Below are 7,729 nucleotides of genomic sequence, written 5' to 3' on the forward strand. Positions count from 1 at the left end.
TTAATTCATCTAAATGGTGTTTATACTTATAACAATGATCATTCAGATGTTAAGGAACTTCTTTTCTCATACAACACTGATTACCCTATTTTCTTGAGTGTGAAGGTTTAGTTAGCTCTGTTCCTATTCCAGGCCATCATGTTCTTCTTTCCCTTAGAATAGTACTTCTCACGTGAAAGGTTTTTGCCTCCAAATAGATATTTTGCAATGGCTGACTGGTAATGTTTCTGGTTGTTATGTCCTGGGGGTAAGGTTGATATTATTGACTTCTTAAAAATGAAGATCATGGATACATCTTAATATAATACAGCATACAAAAGCCACCCTGTTCCCCCCACCTGTCAATGAAGAACCTGGTTTCAAGTGTTTCTAGTGTTGAAATTATGAGCCTTTTCCTAGAGGATTAAAATAGACTTCTACTTGTACTTCACAGGAAATCAGAAATGAGATTTGTGCAGCCTCAGTTGTAAATTTCTCTTGTAAACACATAGGCAGAGGGGTTCAGCTCTCTCCCAAAGGGAAAATAAATCTTTTCTTTCTCTAGCTAGTTAATTTGTGTTGTTTGCAATCAAGATCCCAACATAGTTCTGTGGTTATTTGAAGATGACCCAATCTTCCAGGAAAGCAGGACTATGCGTTGATCAGTTTGAAGTCAGAGCTGACCACTGAACATTAGGGAATAAAACCCATAGGTGGTTTTTGAAGGTACAGCGTTGAGCAGCATAAAGATAAAAAGGATGGCATGATGGGTGCAAGGTTGTCCCAAACTGTTTCTGTTTCATTTGTCACTGATTTATCCACCCTTCCACCTCCACACACGTCTACATACAAACTTGAACCTAGGTTTTTCTTTTTTTATCTGACTCAATGAAAAAAATGTATCATAACTGATTCTTTATAACTTCAGAGAAGGAGAACATGCTCAACTTTGCCTCTTGAAATGCTTCCTTTTGGATCCAGCCACCACGCTGTAAGAAAACCCAAGATGCTAGGTTCAGAAGCTGAACTAAAATATCTGTATTAGTCTGGATTCTCTAAAGTAACATATCAAGTAGAATAAATGTCTTATATATTTACATGCACATGTAAACACACACATGCACACATATATACATACATCCACAGAGAGAATTATCAGAGTGGCTTACAGGTATTGGTCTAGATTGTCCAATAATGGTTGTCTCCTGAAGGAAAGGGGACCAAGATCTGTTAAGTCCCCCAAGACTGGGAGTCTCAGCAATTCTAGACTGGTGGTGGAGCCCTGGAGGATTCCCAGGGAACTGCTGATCTTTAGTGTATATTGGAATCTTGACAAAGTAGGTTGTAATACCGGTGAGTGAATGCCTCAGTTACAGGATAGATGAACTTGCCCACAAGAGCAATGGCATGTATGGATAAAGTGTGTGCGTGTGTGTGTGTGTATGTGTGTGTGTGTGTGTGTGTGTGTAGGGGGCTGGGGGACAGGTTCCTTATTTCATGTCCTTTGATATGAGCTGCCACAAGAAAGTGTAGCCCAGATTTAGACTGTATCTTCCTCTCTCAATAATCTAATCAAGAAAAATCACTAACAAGTCTACCCAGTTACTTGGGTTTTAGTTGATTCCAGAGTAGTCAAGTTGACAACCAAGCTAAGCAATCATAGTGTCCTTAGCTGATGGTCAGAATTAAATATTTAACCAATACCCAGAGGTAACTACCAGCCACTTTTCATCTACCTTGAATAGCCTAGGCCCTGTTATCCTTAGATAATTATAGTCTCAGCAGTAGCCAATAAATCTTGTCAATATACATTTATGTGATGGTAATTGTTACTGTTTTAAGTCACTGTATTTTTTATAGCAATATATAACTAAAACAATTGACCAATAACTTCAGTAGTAAGTTTAAGAACTAATATGATAAACGTAGGGGCAGAGTGGCTATTATCCTTGCACTCAGGAGGCTGAGACAGGAAGAACATGAGTTCTGAGCAGTCTGAGCTACATAGAGAAATTCTATACAAAGTAAAAACAAATAAAGTCCATACATGGTCAATCAAATTTTTTTTCAAGGTATAGTCAGAAAAAGCAAAGAGTTTTTGTGATTATTCTAAAGGAATATGGCTATAAAAGTAAGATCCTAAATTCAATTCTATGGTCTGCTCAAAATTCAGCATAGTAGCTCAATCAGACTTTTTGAATACCAGTTTGAGAACGGAATAGGCAGAAAAAGGATGTCAAGAATTGTGGGAGTGAGTGTACCCTTGTATGAAATGATGTGAAAGATGTCAATGCCCCGGTTCACGTATGGATGCTGATGAACTGTTGATCTTTAGCTAAAGATAGCATGTGCAAAAAGTAGCTTCCCAGTCCTCAGTAACTGCAATATCACAAAGCCCTGAAATTGATTCTCTACAGTCTTCAGAGATCCACTACTGAGATAGCTAACCTGCCTCTTACTTAATGTTGTATATAATAAAACTGCTGAGTATCTGAACTGCTGGTGCATCTCCATCTGAGTACCCAGCTCAGCCTAGCATAGTTTAAGGTTATTTGTATCTGTCTTTCTTAATCTTCTATTGCTTAGTCAGATTTCAAGGACTCGGGCTTTTGGGTGGCAGCCCAGAATTAAGACAAAGGATCTGAAAATTCCAAGAACCCCATGTGGTAGTTTAAATTAAGAATGGCCACTATTGGCTCATATATTTGAATTCTTGGTGATGAAGGAGTAGCACTACTAGGAGGTATGGAGTGGGTGTGGTCTTATTGGGGTAGATTCAGCCTTGCAGAGAGAAGAGTCACTGGAGGTGGGCTTTGAGATTTCAAAAGCCAAAACCAGTCCCAGTGTCTCTCATTTCCCGCTGCCTGTGGATCCAGATGTAGAACTCTCAGTTATCTCTCTAGCACCATGTCTATCTACGTGCTGCCATGCTTCCTGCCATGCTGATAATGGACTAAATCTCTGAAACTGTAAGCACACCCCAAATAATGATCTGTAATCATGGTGTCTCTTTAGAGCAATAGACCACTGACCAAGAACCCCCTAGTCTTTGATGAACAGCAGCAGTCCCCCTTTGCTGGTCTGATGAACAGACCCTGTACTTTGCAATAAACAATATAATTCTAAGGTAGTTATCACCAGAGTGATTCCTCCCTCCATGCACTGTTCTTAAAAGACTCCAGGTACAAAGCCAGACTCAGAAGTTAGCAAGTTTCAGAGCATAGCTGCAGAGAATCTGAAAAACAGGAACATATTCATAGAGCTGAAAGTGCTCAGTACGTGAAGTCAATGAAACTTGGGGAAAAATATTTGAGAAAACCCTGGGTCAAAGAGGAAATAATTCAATGAGTTCAAATGAATGAAGGTGAATTTACTAACGTCCCCCCAAACATTCTAACCTGTATGGACTCCTTTAAGCAGTTGAGACTGGTTCTAAAAGAATGTTGGAATCATGGATTCAGTAAGGGTCTATTGTAAATACATTTGATGATGATATACTTCCATCTTGCAATGTAAAAAGAAGATTCCAAAGATGCAGAGATTCCAGTAGACCCTTCCTATGACAAATGCCTAAGGGAAGCTATTAGAAAGGGGAAAGAGGAGATTTATTTTGACTCACGGTTTCAAAGGATTCAATCCATGGCTCGTTTCACTGTTATTGGATCATAGTGACTGAAGCAAAGTCATGGTAGAATGGCATGTCAGAACAAAGTTTCTTACCTCATGACTGCCAGGAAGCAGAGAGAGTGGAGAAGACGAGGAACAGGGTGGAAGGACATTCATCAGAGGCACTCTTCCAGTCATCTACTAGATGATGTCAACTTCATTCAGAACGTATCGTTGCACATCATCCTAAAAATGTCCTTCAGGCACTTTGGGGTGTTTCTCTGATCTCTGAGCCATTGGGATGTCTTGTTATCCAATGAAGCTGACAGTCAAGATTAATCATTACAGAGGTAAGCAATACGTGAGCAAGTCGATTATATCCTATTAACCCACCACACTCTCTTTACCAAAACACTGAGAAAGACTTTGATGAGAGAAGCATCATATTTACTGTACTCTATAAGCTAAACATAATAATGCAGGATGATGCCATGGTAGCAGAGCAATCCAAGCTAATGTAGCACAAGTATAGTTATGGGCACTGTGGTTGGTTGACCCACAGGAATCCCTAACAATGGCTAACAGATCATAGGGCTCTTAAGGTAGTTCATAGGCTCCAACCTGGCCCACATCTAAACAACCTCTAGATTTATAAGTAGAAGCTTAATTTGTGTCAGTATGGCAAATCAAAGTTCTGATCCAATTCAGAGATTATATTTGATTCTCATAAGAACCCTTCGACTAACTAAAACTCAAATGGCTTGAAGAAAGAGCCTGCAATCATATCACAAACATGTACTGCTAGGCTCTTTCTTCTTACTCTTCTCCAAAAAAAATTATAAGCACATGTGTAGTGACTATACAGTTGGGGGAGAAACATATATATATCATGGGGATCATTGGACTAAGTGATTCTGAAGCATCAAAAATTCTAAGAGATGAGAACACAGTTATCAACCAACTGTTAGATGGGTCTGATAAATGAGATACAGTATGAGCCATACTGCTACGGACTTCCAAGTAGGTTATTTTGCTTGTTCCCAAGTTCATGGTAAAAAAACATACTCTGCATATTTTTAAATGAAAGGTTTATGGTAGAAATACCAAAGGAAAAAAATCCCTACAGCTCTCTTCCATGCAAAAACAACAAACCAAACAAACTAAGCCAACCAAGCAACAAAAACTTAGCAAACCCCTAACGGTACTAATGCTGCAGAAATGAAGATGTTACCAGCTAAATTATAGCTCTGTCCTAATCTCATTTATTTTGGTGAGTTAACCTGTGCATGAGATAAAAGTATGCATCTTAAAGAATTACAGTGAGTAATATTTGAGTGTTGATTTCAACTACTCAGTAGTTGAAATCCTGATACAGTCTATGTCAGTTAGTCTTCTACAGAAAAACAGACACAATAGGATGGGTGGAGACTGTTGCAGCACAGTATCTAAGCTGTAGGGTATTAGTCAGAAAGAATCAATTTTCAACATCTTCATCTCTCTGTTGAAGAAGAGACTGATGTGTTTAAAGCAGAACACACATTAGTTGTGTAATGTTAGGCTTTTGTGTGACACTTCTCCTGTCTTGCTATGACCCTTTCTATGAGACATACAGACACGTCTATTCACTCTAGAAAAGGAATTCACAACAAAGTAATGACTGTGTCAATGTCTGACTTGCTGAACCAGTGAGTTTTTATTGGGCTGGTTAACCCAACAATGGGTGAAAAATTTCTCATAAGCAGCAGAAATGACTCAAAAAGCAGCTACATTAAATAAAACCCCACCTGAGCCAGGATGGTAACTCATGAAAGCTGCGACCCGACAGTTCTTTGTGCAGTTTGTAGGCAGCTCTGAGAGCCAGTACTAAACATTCTCCTTTGTATCATGGTTTATCAGAATCTCCTGCCCTGATAGTCATTTATTCCTTTGTCTACATCCTGGAAGGGACCTTCGGGAATCTTCCAAGTTTCCATTCTCCTAGACATATAACCTTTTGCTTACTTTTTGAGCCTCATCCTTCCTCCTGAAGAGAATGTTTCAATTCAAAGGAGCTGTCCTGCAACATAGACAGATTGTAGCTTCGTTTTTTTAATGTGGTGATCAAGTGCTATTTGAAGAGATGTATGTGAGTGCCAGTTGACAAGAGGTAGACTAAGTTGACTTTGGACATCTTGGTTATACTACATGATGTTCCCATAGATAAGCATTGTTTCTGAGTGGATCTTAGTGCTTCCAAAAGAACCTAGCATTGGACTTGGTATGTTGAATGAAATAGATTATCCTCCACATGGTCAGAGTATTGTCTAATCTGTTGAGAATCTGAGTAGAAGAAAATGTGAAAGCAGGAAATATTCTCTACATGGTTTCATGAGCTGGAATGTCAGTTTCCCACTGCCTTTGGTGCTCTTGGTTCTTAGGCCTTAAGATTGAACTTGAAATCACATCACTCTCGCCAGCTCACAGGTCAATATGCTATATATACAATTGGACTTCCTGGGTCCCCTATCTACAGAGAACAGGTGATACTTCCCTAGCAATAATAATTTAGTACAAAAGTAGACTGGTGCCTTATTGTGTATGTGTATGTATGTATATGTGTGTGTGTGTGTGTGTGTGTGTGTGTATGCATATGTATATATACACATGTTGTCTTAGTCAGGTTTTCTATTCCTGCACAAACATCATGACCAAGAAGCAAGTTGGGAAGAAAGGGTTTATTCAGCTTACACTTACATGTTGCTGATCATCACCTAAGGAAGTCAGGACAGGAATTCAAGCAGGTCAGGAAGCAGGAGCTGATGATGCAGAGGCCATGGAGTGATGTTACTTACTGGCTTGCTTTCTTATAGAACCTAAGACTACCAGCCCAGGGATGGCACCACCCAAAACGGGGCCTCCCTCCTTGGTCACTAATTGAGAAAATGCCCCACAGCTAGATCTCATGGAGGCACTTCCCCAACTTAAGCTCCTTTCTCTGTGATAACTCCAGCTTGTGTCAAGTTGACACATAAAATCAGCCAGTACACATGTTTTATATATATATATATACATATATATAAGTATATATATGTATATATATATGTATGTATGTGTATATATACATATATGTGTGTGATTGTGTATGTGACATATAGAGTACAATGTATTACACATATGATGCTATCTATATGAGTGTACCTACAGATGATCTCTTATTGCTTCTGTGACTTTCTCTTCTTTCTTTAGAGAAAGCCAATTATACAACTATTGATGCCAAAAAGTAAGGAGGCTGCAATAAGAAAAACTCAAAACATGGACATATCATTACAACCTGGTAGTGAGTAAGAACCTCAAAAGTTCTAAGGTACATGCTAGAAAAAACTGGGCAGCATCAATAAGAAGAGTTTTAAGAGATAATGATGGTGAGGACCAGCGAGAGGAGAAAGTTTCTGTCCTCTCAGAGATTGTGAACAGTGTTGGGCATAATAGTAGTAGAAATAAAGGTTGTAAAGGCTGTTTTGTTGAGGGCTCAGATGTAAGTGAGGATAATTAACTATTAGACAACAGATAAAACACAAACCTTGCTATAAAGTGGCCTAGAAAAGGAACAAACTGTGTTGGTGTTCAGATATGTTGTGAACTGGAAGGAAAGGAAAAATAAGTAGTTAGCTGAGGAGATTTGATGAAAAGGGTTAATGGAGCATAGAGCAGCTTGCTTCCTTCTGACCATAACAAGACACAAGGAGAAGAGGTCAAAGATGGAACTATTAAGCAAACAGTAAATTAAATCAGTGAATTTCACATTCACATGGAAAGAGAGAGAGAGAGAGAGAAAGAAAGAGAGAGAGAGAGAGAGAGAGAGAGGGAGGGAGAGAGAGAGAGAGAGAGAGAGAGAGAGAGAGAGAGAGAGAGAGAGAGAGAGAGAGAGAGAGATTGAGAGAGAGAGACGAGGGAACTGGAACTTTAGGATCAGCACAGCCATGACATGCATTGTGTCAGCCAATACAAGAGAGTAGGACTAAAGAGAGAATAATATCAATAAAGACATTGTTCATTTGGCCTAAAGGGGACAGGAAATGCACTAGGTGCAAGTGTCTAATATTCTTCTGAACAAGAGAATAACTGTGAAGGCATTTCAAAGCCTCTTACTAACACCTCTCTCGGC

General features: G+C 39.2%; 1 long non-coding RNA gene across 1 annotated transcript; it reads right to left on the bottom strand.

Moving 5' to 3' along the window:
- Positions 1-840: 840 nt before the first annotated feature.
- LOC116069840 lies at positions 841-3,812 on the bottom strand. The gene is made up of 2 exons (XR_004110157.1): positions 3,700-3,812; positions 841-968 (listed from the first exon to the last, which is right to left on the bottom strand). It is a non-coding gene; the product is annotated as an uncharacterized LOC116069840 (long non-coding RNA).
- Between the last annotated feature and the right edge of the window lie 3,917 nt (positions 3,813-7,729).

This window comes from Mastomys coucha, unplaced genomic scaffold (genome assembly GCF_008632895.1).
Source record: "Mastomys coucha isolate ucsf_1 unplaced genomic scaffold, UCSF_Mcou_1 pScaffold22, whole genome shotgun sequence".
Classification (NCBI taxonomy): domain Eukaryota; kingdom Metazoa; phylum Chordata; class Mammalia; order Rodentia; family Muridae; genus Mastomys; species Mastomys coucha.